This window comes from Chinchilla lanigera, unplaced genomic scaffold, assembly GCF_000276665.1.
Source record: "Chinchilla lanigera isolate Chin_1 unplaced genomic scaffold, ChiLan1.0 scaffold00003, whole genome shotgun sequence".
Classification (NCBI taxonomy): Eukaryota; Metazoa; Chordata; class Mammalia; order Rodentia; family Chinchillidae; genus Chinchilla; species Chinchilla lanigera.
Window position 1 is genome coordinate 2583576 of NW_004955404.1, and position 17425 is coordinate 2601000.

Below are 17425 nucleotides of genomic sequence, written 5' to 3' on the forward strand. Positions count from 1 at the left end.
CCTCCTCAGAGGAGCTGGCGACATGGTAGGCAGAACCAGGATCCCGAAGCTCGTGTGGATCGCACGTTCCGCTGGGGCCCCGGGCTCCCAGGGCACTGGAGAAATCTCCATACTCCCCACAGCTCGCTCTGCAGCTCCCCACATGCGTGGTCATGGCCCGTCCCTCCCCCTCCACCGCAGGCCCCGCCTGTCCCCACACACCCCCTCCCCGCGACACTGAGCCGCTGTCACCCGCAGGCCGACCCGGCCCGCCTCGGACCCTGTGCCTCAGTCCTGGGACCTCCTGCTGGCTCTGTCTGCCTGATGCTCGTTCCTTATCTCCCCCGAAAAGATCTCAGCGGCTTTTCTCCTTACCTCACGCCTCAGCAGACCCTGAGTGTCACTTGGGCAGGTGTCACTCAGCCGGTCCATTCATATGTAGCATAAATTGGATAAAACTGTTACTTTTATATTTCCTGTCACATTATCTTCTGACAACTAATGAAAAAATATGTAATTTTTTGTTATCCTGTACTCAACTAATTGGCCTGGTAAGTGGTTTCTCGCTGCAGTTCCAGACTGGTTACCTTTGTGTTATATTCCTGGGGGCAGATTTCCACCGAACTCTAAAAGGCAGAGGAAAATCCAAAGGGACCGCACGTTGGCAGCGCAGACTTTTTCCGTTTCCCGGGATTCTCCCAGAGAGGACAGGGTGAGCTGGAGACTTGGAGAGGTGACACACGACATCCAACTGCTCGGAAGGGAGAGCGGCAGTCACGAAACACGTATAGGGTTTTTAAAGCTTGAGCCGCTCTGGCTTCTGGGCCCGGGAAGTCCTGGGGAGGTTTTCCCGTGGTGGGCGAGCCCGTGGTTCCTGGCCGCTCCACGTCTAGGATGTGGGAAAGATGGAAATCAGCACTGAGCGGAACGCTCAGAGACCTCGGAGGCTGACCTGGGAGCCCCACCTGGGCCTGCGGCCAGTGCAGCAGCGGCCGTTCGTGTCCTCCCTCGGGGGCAGAGGAGGCTGAGGGAATTAACCGGGCCCTTTGGTAGCTGCTGGTGAGAGACAGAGAAGTGAGGCGGGGTGCTGGCTTCCCCGGTTCTGTTGGCGCCAGGGTAGCGGGTGATTTCCTCCGGCAGGTGATGCGCGGGTGACCAGGTGGGAAATGAGGTCACTGAAAACAAGTCATTTTACAGAGAATTTATTGACGACGCTCATGCTTCTCTCCAGCCGCTCTAACCAACCGGAGCAGCAGTTCCAGGAGCTCACGCCGCCCCATCTGGGCCTTGTGTGCTTGCAGGCTGTGGACCCTCCCGTCTGAAAACAGCTCTTTGCAGACTGGGTGCTGCAGCTCCCCTCACCTTCCCCGACAGCTCTCCCCTCCCAGCCCTGCGTGCGATGCATCAGAGGCCCTGCTTCCTGAGCTGGGACTCACGGCCCGACCCCCGGGGACGCCTTTGCCCCAGTGCCGGAGAGCGTTGCTGCCTTGGCGTGGGCGGAGCTGGTTCCTTACCCTGGCCCCAGCTGACCCCTGGGCACTAACACTGCCCCACTTCCTCCGACAACCCAGCCCTCTCCAGTCCCTCCTCCCTCTGCCATCAGACGGTCCTCCCCCATCTCAATCCAGTCTGTTCCCTCACGGTCCAAGCAATCCTGGTCCACACTGCATTCAGAACTTGCCCGGAAGCCCCCACAGCCCTCCTGGGCTCACGGCTGCTTCTTTGGATCTGTTCAGACTGTGCGCTGGCCCCCATGCCTTCACTTAGCAGGCAAAGGATGAGAGCGAGCCCGAGCCAGGCTGCGGCGCACCATTTCCACATGATTCTCCCCATGAACTGCAGGCTGGTTGAGGGCGGGGGTGGTGTGCTGCTCTGTTTGAGTGACCTCTGCACCCACAAAGCCTGGAGGTGATAGGCAGTGCTACCAGACCCCCGTTCCCAGCATCAGTGCACCCCAGTATTCCTTTCCTGCCTGTGACAACCGTTTTCTTTAGTTAGTTTTTGAGAGAGGTTCTTTCTACATAGTCCAGACTGGCCTTGAAGTCGCTGTGTAGCCCAGGCTGGTCTTGAATTTGAAGCCATCCTCTGCCTCAGCCTCCCGAGTGCTGGGATTACAGGCAGAGACACCAGGCACAGATCACTCTTTTTGATCTCAAGCACAACTAACAACTCCAAACGGTTGCCAGGAATGACAGAATCAAGGGGACGCAAGTTGTGTGACACAGTTCAATCTATAATGCATCTAATAACTCATATACATAATATATATTTATACATAATCGATATAAATTTAAACCTCATCAGTGACCACAGCATCAGTCTAGGGCTTTAGTAAAAACTGATTTTTTCACCCGTAAGAGTACTTTATTGCTGTGTTTGGACTGGCCCCTGCAGGGCAGTAAGAGCAGGTGAGTTCGAACTGGTTCATTGCTAGCGGGTAAACCCCTGCAAATGGGGTGTACATACCCCTTGTACCCAGGGGGCTTTGCCTCAGCCCAGGGTGGGTAGCAAGCAACCCGCCTGACATCCTCGGTGAAATTCCTGCTGGTGTTCACTTCCTCTTAATGCTGCTTCCAAATGGGCGTGGGTGCTGTCAGGAGAAGCGTAGTGATCCGCAGGTTACAGGGTTCCTTGAAGGCCTGGCTGAACAGATGCTTCCTGCTGGTGACCTTTACCAGATGGTAAGCCAGTGACAGCATTCCGATGTAAACAGAACTGCAGCGGAGTTGGATGCAAATTTCACAGGGATCCTTGGGCTCGGTACCCGATGATGAACTATGACCATGTCGTGGGCTTGCGAAGTTTCTTTCTTGTTAAACAAATGAGATACACTGAGACTTGGTGGTATGGTTCCTCTCCAGCCAGTACGATACAGTGTTGCCAAGTGCAGCGTCCTTATCTGTTTGCTTTACTGCAGCTTTACTGCAGGCATGGAGGTGGGAAGACACTCTCCACTTGTTATCTGAGACAATGAGTTTGTCAGCAAACATTTAACTGGGACACCAGCTCCGATGCTCCCAGAGAGCCCCGCTTTCTGACTCAGTGCCAGGTGACTCAGTGGGCTAGAAGGAAGGGCCGCTTCCTGTGGGAGCCGGTTGGCACCATGGCCGGGGTCAGCCCTGCCACCAAGCCCAGCGCCGGTGGGAGACGCTCTGTAGCACACACTATCTGCATGGGAAATTTTTATCCTTTTGCAAAACAGAGGAAACGGCTTACAGCTCACAATTTGTGCAGATGGTGTCCGTAGTTTTGATACCCCCAGCATTTGCTGTCTGCCTGGGGTACAGCAGTGTCCCACCTGGGGAATGGGGGTGGACAGACCCTTGCCTTCCCCTCAGGCACAAACACAGAGAGCCGCCAGCCACCAGCCATGTCTCTCCTAGCTAAGGTCCTGACCCTTCGCAGGTCATTAAGTCAATTTAATGGGTCACGACCTGCATTTGGAAGAATGGGTCTGGCAGGACTGCATGGGGGACCCAGCGAGGTGCAGTGCACCCCCAAGAGCTTGTGGTGTTTGGTGAAGTTCTGACCAGCACACAGACTGGACAGGCACAGGTTCTAGGCTGCATCCCTAAAGAAGAAAGCTGTTCCTCTAGAGTCAAAACATTGCAGAGAACATAGTCAAGTCACCATTTTTTTATATAGGTGGACAGTTGTACAAAACCAGGAGGTGAAAACAATTCTAGGAAAATCTTGCGTCTAGACTGTTTCCCAAGAGCTGAAGTGATTTAAAGGAAATCCAGCTAGAAGCTAAGCACGAGAGGTGGGACACTGTTAAAGCGCTGGTCCCCAACTGGCGGACGCAGCCTTTCAGGAAGTCCCTGACCCCTAGAGCTTGTAAGGAGCAAGCGCTCCTGCCCCGGCGTGTCTATGCTTACCAGGCCTAATTTACACTGCTAAGCCCGCTTGCCATGAGGGGGCAATGCCCTCCTCTTCCTGGTGAGCTTTGGGTAGCTGGGCAGGGCGTTTTCCACACTTTCTCCTTGTGATCCTGAACCAGTCCCCGCTTCCTGCCCAGAGACAGCTGCTTGCTCAGTTGTGTGTCTGCCGAGCAAAGGGACAGACGTCCAGTAGACCAGTGCCAGCCGCGCAGGTGTGTGCCGCTCTGGCCCTGTCCTACGACCTCTGTTTTCCCCAGGGCGTGGTGGTCGGCCAGGCAGAGATGCATGGCCCCTGTACTCTTCCTCTGGCTGGGTGCCGGTTGGGCGGCCACACGCTCCTCCGACTGGTGGGCTTGGGAGAAGCCAGTGCAGATGGGCGTCCTGGTCAGCGGCTCCCGAGGGGTGCAGGTCCCAGGGAAAGCAGTAGCTTCTCCACTCCAGCGGGAGCAGCTGCACCCGCAGTGCTGAGGCAGCGGACACTGCGAAGGACAGAAGCGACCATCAGATACCCTGTGTGCGCTTGGTTGGGCGAGTTTCTTGGCTGCGCCTCTGTCACCAGGATGATGCTGGCTGGGGGTGGCCATGCCGCACAGCATTAGGGCCATGTTCTGCGGGGAGAATCCGTGTCCCGCCACAAGCGGGGGGCAGGAGAGCACAGCGTGCTTCTCAGGGTTCTGATGCGGGTCCTGTAACTCACCCATCTGCCAGACGCAGACACAGTGATAGACCCGAGGAAGCCAGCGCTGCACTTAAACACACGCACGCACTCTGAGTTTAGACACGCCGGCCGTCCAAGTGTGTGCCTGCTAGCGTGACCTATGATCAAACACCTCGTTTTATTTATTAGATATTTGCTTTTAAATACACAGGTACAGAAAGAGCAGTGCAGTGACCTTCCCTGAGCCCCTCATGGCTCACTTTTGCGGCCCCTTAGCGTCAGCACACTGGCTTTGGAGGAATGCTTTCTGAAGAACAAAAGCATTAGGTTTTAGCTGGGTGTGGTGGCACAGACCAGTGATCCTGGGACTTGGGAGGCTGAGGCAGGAGGATCACCCCAAGTCCCAGGCCAGACTGAGCTACACTGTGAGCTCAAGGTCAGTCTGAACTGTGTAGTGAGACCCTGCCTAAGCCTTCCACCCCAAGAAAGCATTGGCTTCTGCGAAATCCATCTCTTGCCCATCCCTCCCGGACCATTTTCAGTGTCATTTTTCCTGTTAAAGCAAGGATGTCACCACCGAGGCGGTTCCTCCCCTGGCTGCGTGCCGAGGACCAGTGGCGGTGGCCCCAGCTCAGCACTGCCGGGGCAGCTGCATCCTTGCTGCTTGCAGCCTGGGCTCCGGGCTCTCGTGACAGGTCCTGCCTGCAGCTGTCACTGCGGCACGCTCACTGCCTCCACAGCTTGCTCGGCCAGGCGCCTCCAGGTCACTGGGCCCTGCAGTGAGCCCATCAGACGGCCCGGCAGGACCTCAGACAGACCCCAGTCTGGGAAGCGAGCATAGCGGTCGGCACCCCGTGGGTCACACAGATCCGGACCCTACCCCTGCATGTCTGACAGGTGACTCTGCTAATGGCTGCTGAACTGGCTTGGACTCACTTTTTCGTCCACACCAAGGAGTGAGACACACTCTAGGGAAAGTTGCTCTAACTGGCTCCTCAAGACCGTCACGTTCAGTGAAATCGGTCAAACACATGAGCTTCTGCATCGCACAGTTTCTCCTGTATGAGAAACCCAAAGTAGAAATAAATTAAAGAGCTAAACCGAAGACAGATCACAGGAGACAGGGAGAGGGAGCTTCTGCAAGGGGCAAAGGAGTGAGACACGGAGAACACAAGAGCGACGATGTGTCATGCATGCTCCCCACGATGCCTGCAGCCCTGCGTGTGCACATGCGTGCTGACGAAAATGGAAATTACAGAGTAAGTGTTGCTCGGTGGCCCAAGCATGCCCACGGTGCAGCCTGGACGTTCGCTGGAGCCGGACGCTGTGTGTCTGAGCTCCCCAGGCTGGTTTTGCAGCGGGCTGTGTGAGTTTGAACCCTGGTCGCCCAGCCCCAAACCATGCGGCCCGCAGGCCTTTCGCACCGACAGGCTGCTTGCCCATGACAGGCAACGAGCGTGCAGCTGGGCAGCTGCATCAGCTTCTTTTTCCTGGTTGTTGCCTTCAAAGAAATTGTGCTCGAGCACTGAGTCTCCCCGGCAATCTTCAGGAAGACTTGAGAGGCACATGGGCAGGAAATGGGCCACGTGTGAGCGGGGCTGTGTCACCGCGGGCTTGTGCCGCCCGGCGCGGGGAGAGCAAACATGGTCCAATTAGTGGAAGCCATAAAAAGAAGGCTCTGCAACACGCGTCTGAGGTCACGCCGGCAGGAGCTCTCGGCGGAAGCGCTGGTGGAAGCTGGAAAGGAACCAGAGGACTTTGACACCCTACTTCTCCCCTAGAGGAAGTCATTGAGTGGCTGTTTAAAGGTGTGGGGCTGCAGAAGCCTGGAGACGCATTAGCTCCAGAGGCTCAGTGGGCAAATCCTGCCCACGGCTAGGCACCTGCTGGCCCCTTTCCTGGAAGGCTCCTGTTCCCGAGGGCCAAGTGCCTCGCCCTGGCCTTTTCTCAGTGGCTGTTTCAATGTCACTTGGTCTGCAGGGTGAGTGTCCCCTTGTGCTGAGTTCCAGCCCTCCCCCACCCGACTGGTTACGGCTCCTTCAGGTTCAGGGTGTGGGCGCTCAGCCTTGCTGTGGGAAGGTGGGCGGTGTCCAGCCTAGAATGGGCTCCTGATCGGTCGGTCACTGCCCAGGGAGTGCATGAGGGAACCAACGACATCAGAAGTTTTACACCTCTGCCTTCTTAGACACCACAGTTTGGTTTCTAGGACAGGCGGCGGGGAGGGATCAGTGTATGTTCCTGTTTGTATTGCATTCAAGTAAGTTCTTTATGCCTCTTCCAAAATGTATATGGAATAACATAAAAATAGACACCGTGTGGAGAACAAACAGGGGAAAAAAAGTGGCTTCATTCTTGTAGGCAGAAACATGTGTTTAAAAAGGTACCTTTCTAGGTCATTCCCAGGCAAAACACAGGAAGTGGAAGCTGTGTTGGGTCAGGGGTTGCCTGGCCTGCCCTGTGGAGGACCACTCTCCGGCTGAACAGAGGGTTTTGCCACTGACACGGGATCATGGCCTTTCCCAGGTGCACACGCAAGGCTCAGAAAGCAGACTTTCTCAACCTCAGAAGTTCTCCATTATTTTTTAAAATCTTCAGCACGTTCTACTGCTTATCTTACAAAAAGCACTTAAACTGATAAGAAAAAGTGCTGCAAGAATTCAGCCCGTAGCAGCTCGCCTTGGGAACGGCTCGAGGAGGTCGCCTGATGGCTGGACGCTCCTGGACAGGTGCTCCAAGACCCATGTGGTCCTAGTGAGCACTGGTAATCTTACCTTGATTTTCAGCACCAAGAACCAAGAAAGCGGTTTGGAAAATGGAGGCAATCACTGCCATTTCATCATGTTTCCTAACTTTCCAGGGTTTTATTCTTGACATCACTAGGAAGCTCTGCTCAGACATCTGACTCTGCAGGACATTCCGCACACAGGCTGTGCCAATCAATGCCCAGAAACATGTGTGCTTCCTGTGGGCTTGTTGCTGGTTTTTCCTGTGTGTGGAGCTGAGCTCCTCTCCATGCCGACGGCCCCGAGGGGTCCCAGGGCTGCTTGTACCTGGGTGCCAGCTGCACCCCCTGAGGTTTGTGGACAGCATCATCCTTGTTAAGGGCAAAAGTCCAGACCTGCACCTGCACCTTTGGTCCAGAGTCTTTATATTTCAGCTCAAAGAGCTTACGCGGCTCCAGGAGACTTGTAAGGAAGACGAGAATAATCTGATGAGGTTGTTCAGCTGACGGCAAAATTCAGGAACGTGAAGACGAACCAGCAGCAGTGCGGTCCCCTGAATGGAAGCACCTGGATCTGTGAAGCCCAGGAGCCACTCCCTGCCCTCTCCTCCCCTCCCCCTTCCCCTTGCTTCCCCTCCCCTCCTGTGCTGGGAGGTCCTGCAGCGGGGCCCAGCACTCACACACACATGCGCAGCTCAGCACCTCCCGCACGGGGCCGGGCTGCTCCCCCAGCTCCTTCCCAACCTTTCACTCCGTGCCTCCCACTGACCAGGCTCAGCGGGGCGCAGAGCTCATCCCTCGCGCTTGCCCAACGCTCCTCTTTGGCCTAGACAGCGTGGAGCCGGCCCGCCAGCCTCGGGCTCGGCTCTGCTGCTGCTTCCCGCTCCAGGCAGCGCGTTCAGTGGAGTCTGCAGCCTGCAGTAAACATCACCTTCTCCCTAGTTGACCTGCCTGCCTGCGCGCCTTCCTGCTCGGGTTACACGCTCGCTCTTGACTGCGCGCCAGGCTGCTGTTCCCACGGGAGCTGCCTCTGTGTCCCCTGCTTTCCACAGGAGGGAGGACGCCCGCGGGCTGCACACGGTGCTCGGGCCTGTTGTCCTCTGGCGCAGAGCACTAGCTCTCGTGAAGTGAAACCGAATCCGAGACACGCAACCGTGCAGCCGTTTCTCACGTGTCTCACTGTCAAAAGCACGTGGGTTTCCCTCCCGCGCTCGTCCCAGCTTCTTGCCGTGCTGCCTGCAGTCTGACTTAGGTGTGTCCAACCCGGTGACCTTCGGGGTGGGGCTCAGGGGCTCAACCTCTGTCCGCCCTGAAGCAGCAGACCACAGACACGGACGGTCCTAGTTGTTTTTGGAAATTTGAGAAGTGTCCAGGCTGGGCACCTGTGTTGGGGACATCGGGACATGCTGGTGGACAGCCCCAGCTTCCTCACCAGGGCCGGGCCACCTCGACTCCTCTCTCCACTGTCTAGGCCCAGCTGCACACTCACTTCTGTCCTGCAGGCGCACCCTCTCCTCCGAGGGCCGCCATCTGTTCTGCAGAATTTGAAGCTTTTGCCTGAATCTCTTGTGGTGCTGGCCACTTTCCAGGTAGGGGTTCTTAGCTGGACACTTGCTTGTGCCCCTTCTGGACTGTAAACCACCGATGATGGCACACAACCCTAAGATGCCTTCATCAGATGCCTTCTTCAGTAGACACGTATTTGTGGCACACCTGCATCTCCCTCCCACATCGATGTGTGGCTTCCCCACCCTCAGTCCTGTGCACCCTGCACAGAGAATGTGCTCCTGAGGAGGCAGATGCAGATAATGGGCTACAGACACAATAAACACATGGTGGAGTGGGTCCGAACACAACAGGTGCTGTAGAAATCAGAAAACCCAACCAGCGAGGAGGCACAGGGAATGTGTTGGGGAAAGGTCCTGCGTTTTCCAACAGAGTGGTCAGGGCAGCCTTGAGGGGAGAGTGACGGTTCAGGGACAGAAAGCGGTCAGCCTGGTTTTGGGGAATGTGACAGCTGTGGACCTGAATTTACAAATAACACGTTGTGGGTTCTAAATGCAATTTAACAGCCCTATGTTATAACTCTCCAAGAGAGAGTGGAGAAGTTAGTTGAAGAGCGTGGTGGGATTTTGATCATAAAGGGGAGATTTATAAACCCACAGTAGATGCCTGTGAATCCAACTTATCTCCAGCCAGGTTCAATTTGCCTACCACTCAGTTACTAAGCACATGGGGTGGATTCTGTCATTCCGCTCATCCTTCTCGCCCTTGCCTAACCCATCCCGATGTTGCTTTGCTGCTCCAGTTCCACTCATCTCCGCTTTGACTCGCCCTTTCTGCTTTGCCTTTTGTCCTCGTGGTGACTGGTGCGTTAAGAAGAAACATTTATAATACTTGTGCTGTGTGTCTCCACTGATCTGCAGTTAAACGCACAGGGAGTTTATTTTCTAAACAAATAGATTTGGGACATGTGAAGCCATAATTCATTGGGATAATTGTAGATTCCCATGCAGTGGTAAAATATAATAGAATGATGCCATGTGCTCCTTACACAATTCCCCAATGGTGCCATTTTGAGAAACTACAGTACATGGAGAGTACCTGGATAGCACATATACAGTTCATACATAGACACTGGCACAACTCACTGGTCCTGTTTAGACCCCCTAGTTGTTCTTGTGCTTCTGCGGATGTGTGTGTGTGTACACATGTATGTGTGTGCACTCATTAAAATTCTATCCGATTCTATTTCCTGTGCAGATGTATATTCCCACCCCACACCCTCATCCTACCCCCAACCTCCTCCACTCTGTCTTGTATTTCCAAACTGGTGTCATTTAAAAAACATTGTGAAAATGGAAAAGGCATGCAACCTTTTGGAATTGAATTTCTTTCCCTAGGTCTAATTTTTTGGTGATTCATCCAAGTTGTATCAATAATTTGTTCCTCTCACTGCTGTTATGGTTTGGATCTAGCTGTCCCCGACGAGCCTCCTGGGATCAGGATCCGCAGTGGATCTGGGACTGGATGGTGACCGGTGACCTGGCCATTGGGGAGGGGCTGGGTGGGAAGAGGGGTTGCTGTCTGTGGGCCTGACCCGGAAGTACAGGGTTGCTGTGGGCCTGACCTGGAAGTGCTTCTTCCTTCCCACTCCTCCCTTCACTCTCTGCTTTCCTTCTGCTTCCGCCATCTCCCATACCACACTGTTTCTTTTTTGGAGTCTGCTGACCAAGCCAAAATAAACCTCTCCTCCTTTACATTGTGGGTGCCAGGTACCTGGGTGACACGTCCTGGCAATGAGGGAAGGAACTGAGCAGCTTCCGAGCAGTGCCTGGCCGGTCTTTGGCAGGCTGGCTATTGGAGGGCACAGGCTGCAGGAAGGGAGCTGCGATGCACATCCTCGTAGGGCACTTAGTGAGACACCAGTATTTCCACAGTCGCTTTTAACCAAGGCCTGAACTTGAGTACTGACCTTAAATGCCCAGCACTGGGTTCGGGTTGGGATCCCGGGGTCAGCTGGGGCCCACACGTTTGCATTTCCCTCACGTCACCTTCCGTCAAGGGCCCAAGATGGCCGATGTGGTGGCTTTTCTCAGGCTGGGCCCTCTTCTTTCCCTGTGGCCCAGTGCTGGTCTCTGCTGCGCCCTGGGCCTGGCTCCACAGCCTGGGCTCTGGCTGCGTCCTCTCCCATGTCCACCCCATAGCTGTGCCAGGCCTCTCACGGGGTCGGGGGCTTCCTCGCGCCGTCTGTTATCTGCTGAATCAAGCCTCTTTCTAAGACGCCAGCCTTCATCTGCAGGCTGACCGCTCCCGACCTTTGCCCTCCAGTCCAGCTCTGCGGCCCCCACCTCCACCACCAGTCACCCATGCACTGTGAGCCATCCTCCTGGCCTGGCCCGAGGCGACCCTGCTGTCCCCATGTCCCACAATGCTTCTGGTCCTTGTCCCCTCTCTGTCACCCTGGCTAGTGCCACCAGCCTTTGGGCCTCCTTGGTCCTCAGAAAGACAGTGCCCCCAACTCCAGATCAGTCCTGTCTACGCCAACTCCCTCCTTCCCGGCAAGATTTCCCCAAATCCAGCACCCATCCCGATGCCCCTGGCGTTTGCCCTGGCCTTCCAGTGTCAGCTGCTGGCCCTGTTGCATACGGCCTTGCTGGGGGGTGGTCCCCAGGAGCTCTGGTGTGTGGGGCAGGGCTGCACCTTCTCCCCGAAATCTTTTGCCCTAGGCCTTCTTCTTTCGGTCCAAATCCCACAAACGTATTTGTTTAGCTGACAAATCCCTTCAGCACCGCTGACCGTAGACACCTCTGTGTGAGCACAAACCCTAAGGCCGCACCTTCTTCACCTTCCTGTCCTCAGAGGCAGAGAGAGGCCCGGGCAGCCTGTGTGCAGCATGGGCTGGGGATTGCCATGCTCTACCTCCTTAAGGTGTTCTTTTTGTTTTGTGCTGCTGGGGATCCAACCCAGGGCCTCACACAAGCAAAGGACCCAACCCAGCGCTGAGCAACATCCCAGCTCTGAGAGACACCCAGCCTACCCCGCAAACCCATAACAAAAGCAGAGAGTTCAGAGTTGTAGAAAATAGTCGTAGGATGCTGGGAAGGAGACGGGCTGTGCTCGACACAGACTCAAACCGAACTCCTCCGTGTTTGGTGGTGCCACAAGAGGATGTCCGAGGGTTTTGGTTACTGTCATCCTCAGAATTCCCTTGATGCTTTTGCATGAAAAGGCTCTGGGAGCTTCCTTAACCTCATCCATGAGGCGTTCTGCCTAATGCTCTAGATTCCAGTTCTTAAATATGGGGGAAGTCATCCTCCTGGGAGGTCTCCCTGCTGGCTGTGCGGGGTCCCTGGGGACCGTGCCCACTGAAAGCACTTGAGTTAAATCTCAGTCCCGGAAGCGTCCACCCCTGCGGTTTTTATGAACCCTTTCTGACAATGGGTGGAAGAGGCCCAGTGTACAATGCAAGAAGATCTGGAAACAGTTTTGCCCAGTGATGTGCGTGGAGTCTCCCACGGACCAGCTGGTCACCGAAGGTCTGAAGCTGATCCCGCTGTCCTCCCAGTGATGCCTGAGCTCCTCGCCCTTGGCCATGCTCACGGTGTGCCTGCTGTGGGTCAGGCATGTGGATGATGGCACCAGGCCAGGTCAGGGCTCATGTCCCAGTGCAGAAGGCAGACCTGTGATGTAGGACCCAGAGATGCCAGGGACCTCATGCAGACCTGGACCTCAGGACCCAGACAGAACTCGGCCCCCAGCCCTGCCATCGACCACCTTTGGCTGCCAATTCTCCTTGCTGGAGTCTCCTGTCACATGCTGCCCAACTGCATGGGCCTCAGTCCGTGTGTTAGGGATGAAGGCCTCTGTGAGAGGTTGTGTCAGAGGCCGTCAGACCACCGGGGGCAGCCAGGACTCAAGGCTGAGCATCCTGACTGCCACAGAGCCTGGTCCCCATCATGACACCGGGGCCAGCAACTCACAGTTCTCCCTGTGTAAGGAACCTTTCAGCCTAAACTTAATTTCAGGTAAGTCTCCAGTTTATCCTGTATGGTGCTGTTGCCCTTTCTTCACTGACCCAGCTTATACTTGTGAAATTTCCCTTATGTGACAGGCAATTGTACGGGCACAGGATTGAGAAGATGGGACAAAGAATTAATCCAAGACTGCTGATTTGGACCAACTGACCGGCTGTCCAGCAATCTGTCCTCACCAGGCGCAGGCCTCGGGGACCACGGGCGACGGTGTGGAAGGAGCTGCCCCCTGCTTCCTTCGCCGGTGACAGAGCAGAGGACTGGCTTCTCTGGGAAGGGTCAACAGGGCAAGCCTAGGGGTTAGCCGCACCCTGGGCATAGGGGAGAGAGTTGAAGAGGGGGAGCCCGGAGGCCGGGGGGTGCGAGCTCCTGGGTCAACAAAAGGACTGGCAATAGCGGATGCTTCTCTTTTTTTGGTTTTGGTTTTAATGTCTCCCCAGAACTTTGAGACCTTGGGCGGAGATTGGATTCTGGGACTTAGGAGGTGGGGTCTGGTCAGAAGAGGTGGTCACTGAGGGCATGGTCTGGAAGGGTCCTTCTGGGCTCCTCCTCTCCTCTCTGCACCATGCGCCGAGCAGCTCCCCACCACCAGGGCCCTCTGCCCGGCCCTCCTGCCTTGGAGCCAGCCCATGATGGGTGAAACACGAACCAAGATAAACCTCGCTTCCTTTAAGATTTAGGTCTCTAGTACTGTGTCTCAGGACGAGAAAGTGATTAAGTCAGCCTCTGTGCCTGTCCTTGGTTTCCAAGCAATTAGGAAACCTTCTCCCCAACCTTCACGAAGGCCACCCTTGGGAATCTGAACCCGGCTCTGACGTCACCAAGCCTCGGGGACTGGGTGCACACAACAACACGAAGTTGGTCACCTGGGTTAGGAAACCCAGGCCTCCCCCACGGACAGCGGAACGGCAGTCTTCCGGGACCAGCTAAGTGGAAACACGTTTCGTTGAGTTGGGGTTTTGTTACGAAATAGATAAATTTGCCTGGTTTCCAGGCCAGCGTTATTCAGGCTGCGAAGAGCTTGACCAAGTTGGCAGTTTTTCCTGGATGCCGCTTGGTTCCACTGGAATTAGCTGGTTCATTAACAGCGAAATCTCAAAGAGGGACACGTGTGTTAGCCGAGAAACTGGGTGAACCGGGTCCCCTAGAAAGTGTTATTGTAACACCAGGCAGCCGTCCAGCCCCAGGCCCTTTGCCCTGAAAGCTGTGGTTGCCTAACCGTGGTGCAGCGGGAGCAGGCTCATCCTCGCTTTCTCTGCTGCGGCCGCACTCGCTTGTTATTCTGGATGATGCGATCACACATCCCACGGGTACCAGGCCAGGCGCACGGGCCGGTCGCTCTCTGCCGTCACACAGTTGGGTGACGGTCACCGGGACCTCGTTGCAGAATGTTCCCACCACCCACAGGGAAACCTCCCACCTGCTGGCGTCACTTGTCCTTTCCCCCACTCAGCCCTTGCGACCTGTTGCTTTCAACGCGAGTGTCCTGAGAATTTCACAGAAATGGGACTGTGCAGTGGGTGGAGGTCTTTGTGCCTTGTTGTGTCCACTTTACGTGCTCTAAGGTCCATCTATGTCATAGCATGCGCCATTTCTTTTATTCTTTTTATGGCTGAGTAATATTCCATTTACCAGGTAAACCACATTGGGTTCCTTCACTTTATTATAATAAGGAATTTTTAAGATACCTGGCGCTATAAGCTGTCTTTGAATGCGTGTGTCCTGACACAGTGACGCCTGGAATACTGGCTGGCCCCTTTTCTCTGTGCTTTCTTTCCTGCCTCAGGGGTCTTGTCTCTCTGGCCCTTGTCTCTCCAGTGTCTGCTCTTGGCTGGGATGGGAGACCCATGGGGTGTCTGGAGTTTTGGCTTCTGCTGTTCCACACGCTATCTTTGCCTGGAAGCAGGACGTCTGGAGTCGCTGGGGAGCAGGGGAGTCCACCACTGGATCTTGGGGGCCCAGGAGAATCCCAAGCCAGGGGCCCCATGTCTGGGGGTCCAGGAGGTGGGGTGTGGGCTGGTCGAGAAGGAATCTGTCTTTCATTTCTGATGGTCTTTCAAAAACACTGCCCGAGCCCTGGATCCTGTGGCCCCCTTTCCAGTCCTGGTGCAGGGGTCCCCGCTGAGCGCTGTCCTGGGGCAAGCCTGCGATATCCCTCAAGGAGACACAGCTGCCCCAGTGAGGGACACCAGCAGGCCAGCCATGCATCCCTGTGGGGCTTCCCTGGCGGCCAGGCTGGGGCGCCTCACTGCCGGGCAGACACAGCCAAGCCTGAGCCAGGGAGGCCGGGGCTCCGCTGGACGCAGACTGCGCTGAGGGTTGCAGAGGAGCAAGGGTGGCTCAGCCTTTTGACCCGGAGCCTCAGCGAGGGCTCTCCCGGGTGACCGCCGCCTCTCCGCCTCCCGCCTGCCCAGCTCGGCGCCTGAGCGCGGAGGCAGCAGCCTCGCTCTGGGATGGCCTGCAGCCCGGGAACCCTCTGGCCTGTGGGCTCCCGAGCCCAGCCTCGCTCGGGTCCTGCTCTCTGACCCTTAGCTGCTCCACGCAGCAGGGCACGGTGTCTAGGGGCACGATGGAGCTGCCCCATGTCCCGGTCGGTCATGGAGACGCTGCCAGCGGCTGGCCAGCCTCAGGCGTCCTCGGGAAGGTGCTTTCTGCCACTGGGCAGGACGTGAACTTCCCCCTCGATCCCTGGACTTATTCTGGGATCACGGACTTGCGAAGGTCGTGAGAGGCTGGGGCTGGCCAGACAGGGAGGCTCCGGCCAGGCCGAGAGCCCGGCGGTCCCTGAGCTGCCCCGGTCCCTGCTCCTTGGGGAGCGGGCGAGGACAGAAGACCCACTGGCTACTGCTGCCCAGCGCTTTGGGATACAGGGGCATGGCAGTGCCCAGCCACACCTCCCCAGGACAGGACGAGGCACGTGGCCCAGGGCGAGGCTCCTGTGCGGGCGCTTTGCTACCCGGCTCAGGTGGAGACCGCAGGGCACTGTGCATGGCAGCTTTGCAGGAGCCCACTTGTCAGGGGCACCCTGAGAAGCAGGGACGTTCTCCGGGCCACCGGGAGCAGCGGCCCCCAGGGCACCGTCCTCGCAAGCCTCCCAGCCAGAGTGAGGACGGCCCTGCCCGCCCCCGCTTGGGGCCCAGGCCTGTGCGAAGGGGTCGGGCAGTGTGCGCATACTGTGCGTGCCTTGGCGGTCACCCTCACCCTCTCTGTTCTAGCAGTGGGAGGGGGGGGCGCAGTGCCTCCCTGATTTATCCCAGGGCTGTGGCGCATGGGGCCAGGACAGTGGTTCTCCTGGGGCAGAGGCAGAGCGGTGTGACCGGCTGTCCCTCCAGTGGCCCCTGCTCCCCACCTGCCTGGTGTGGGGCGGGGGGCCTCCCGGGAGGGGATTCCCGGACTCCTCCGCTGGCCTCCAGCAGCATTAGAATATGAATGAGGACCTTGCCAGCCGGATCCGGGAAGCCCGATCCAAAGGCTTCATCTCCTAAGGCAGGGCCTCGGTTTCCCAACAACTTTAAGCCATTTGGAAAACAACACTAAAAAATAAACAAATAAGGCCCTGGGAGAGTGAGGTTTCTAACAGGGGTGGCTCAGGTGACCGAACAGGGTCCCTCCTGCGCCGTCCCTGCGGGGAGCAGTGCCCACCTTCCCCGGCTCCCTTTGGTGAAAAGGGTGTTCTCAAAGAAGGCTTGCCTTTGTTTTTCAGTGCAGTTTATTCCCTCTCTCTGTGAAGCAGGAGGCTAGAGACCTTTATCACATTTGTGCTTCCAGTGGGAAACAATTATATTTTTGACGCAGTAGATCTTTTTCACCCTGCAAAGCTGCTCCTTTATTCCCTAATGTAAAATTCTAGCTTCAAAGTAAATTCCTAGGCAATTGGCACCAAATAAGGCAGCCAACCTCTCTTAGCCCCGCTCCGGGGCCCAGTCAGGGCTCGGCAGCTGGGCCCGGGCAGGCATTCCTGGCATGGTCGCGGCCCTACCTCCGGGCACTTAGCAACGCCAGCCCTTTGAATTTGTTTAGAACTATTAAGAAGTAATTAAGTCGTTAAAGGGTCTTTTCCAGCCGGGCCAGATTCGGGAGGTGGGCTGGAAGAAAGAAGACGAGTGCTGTAGCGCCGGCTTCCTTTCAGCCGGCCTTGCACGCTCATAAATTCATCCTGTATTTTTCTGCTACTGCCAATTTACGGGCCACGGGAAACTAATCTCGTCCAATCATTGCCTTCCTGTGCGTAGGCCCGACGCAGAGCCAAATGGATCTGGTGGCGGGAGGGCTTCCCGGAGGTTCCTGTGCAGGGTGCTGAGCCCAGCAGGATCTGAGCGGGCCGCTCTTACTGACTCTGACCATAGAATTATGTTCTTGTTCTGGCCGCCCTGCACTTAAGAACAGAAAATAAAAAACAACCCTTGGAACTGCGCCTACCGCAATGACTTCAGCTCCAAGCCGGAGAGGGAGATGCTGGTTCGGAGGGCCTGAGACAGGCCCGGTCCCTGGGGGCCCAGGGAGGGCACCCACAGGGCGGCGGCACCCCAGGAAGCCTTTGGTGAGGCAGAGCCCCGCGCTGCGCTTTAGGAGAGTTGGCAGAGGTGTGGACTCGGTGAGGAGCTAACGAGGGGTTGCTGTCGTCCCGAAGTCAGGTGTGTGACTCGGGAGG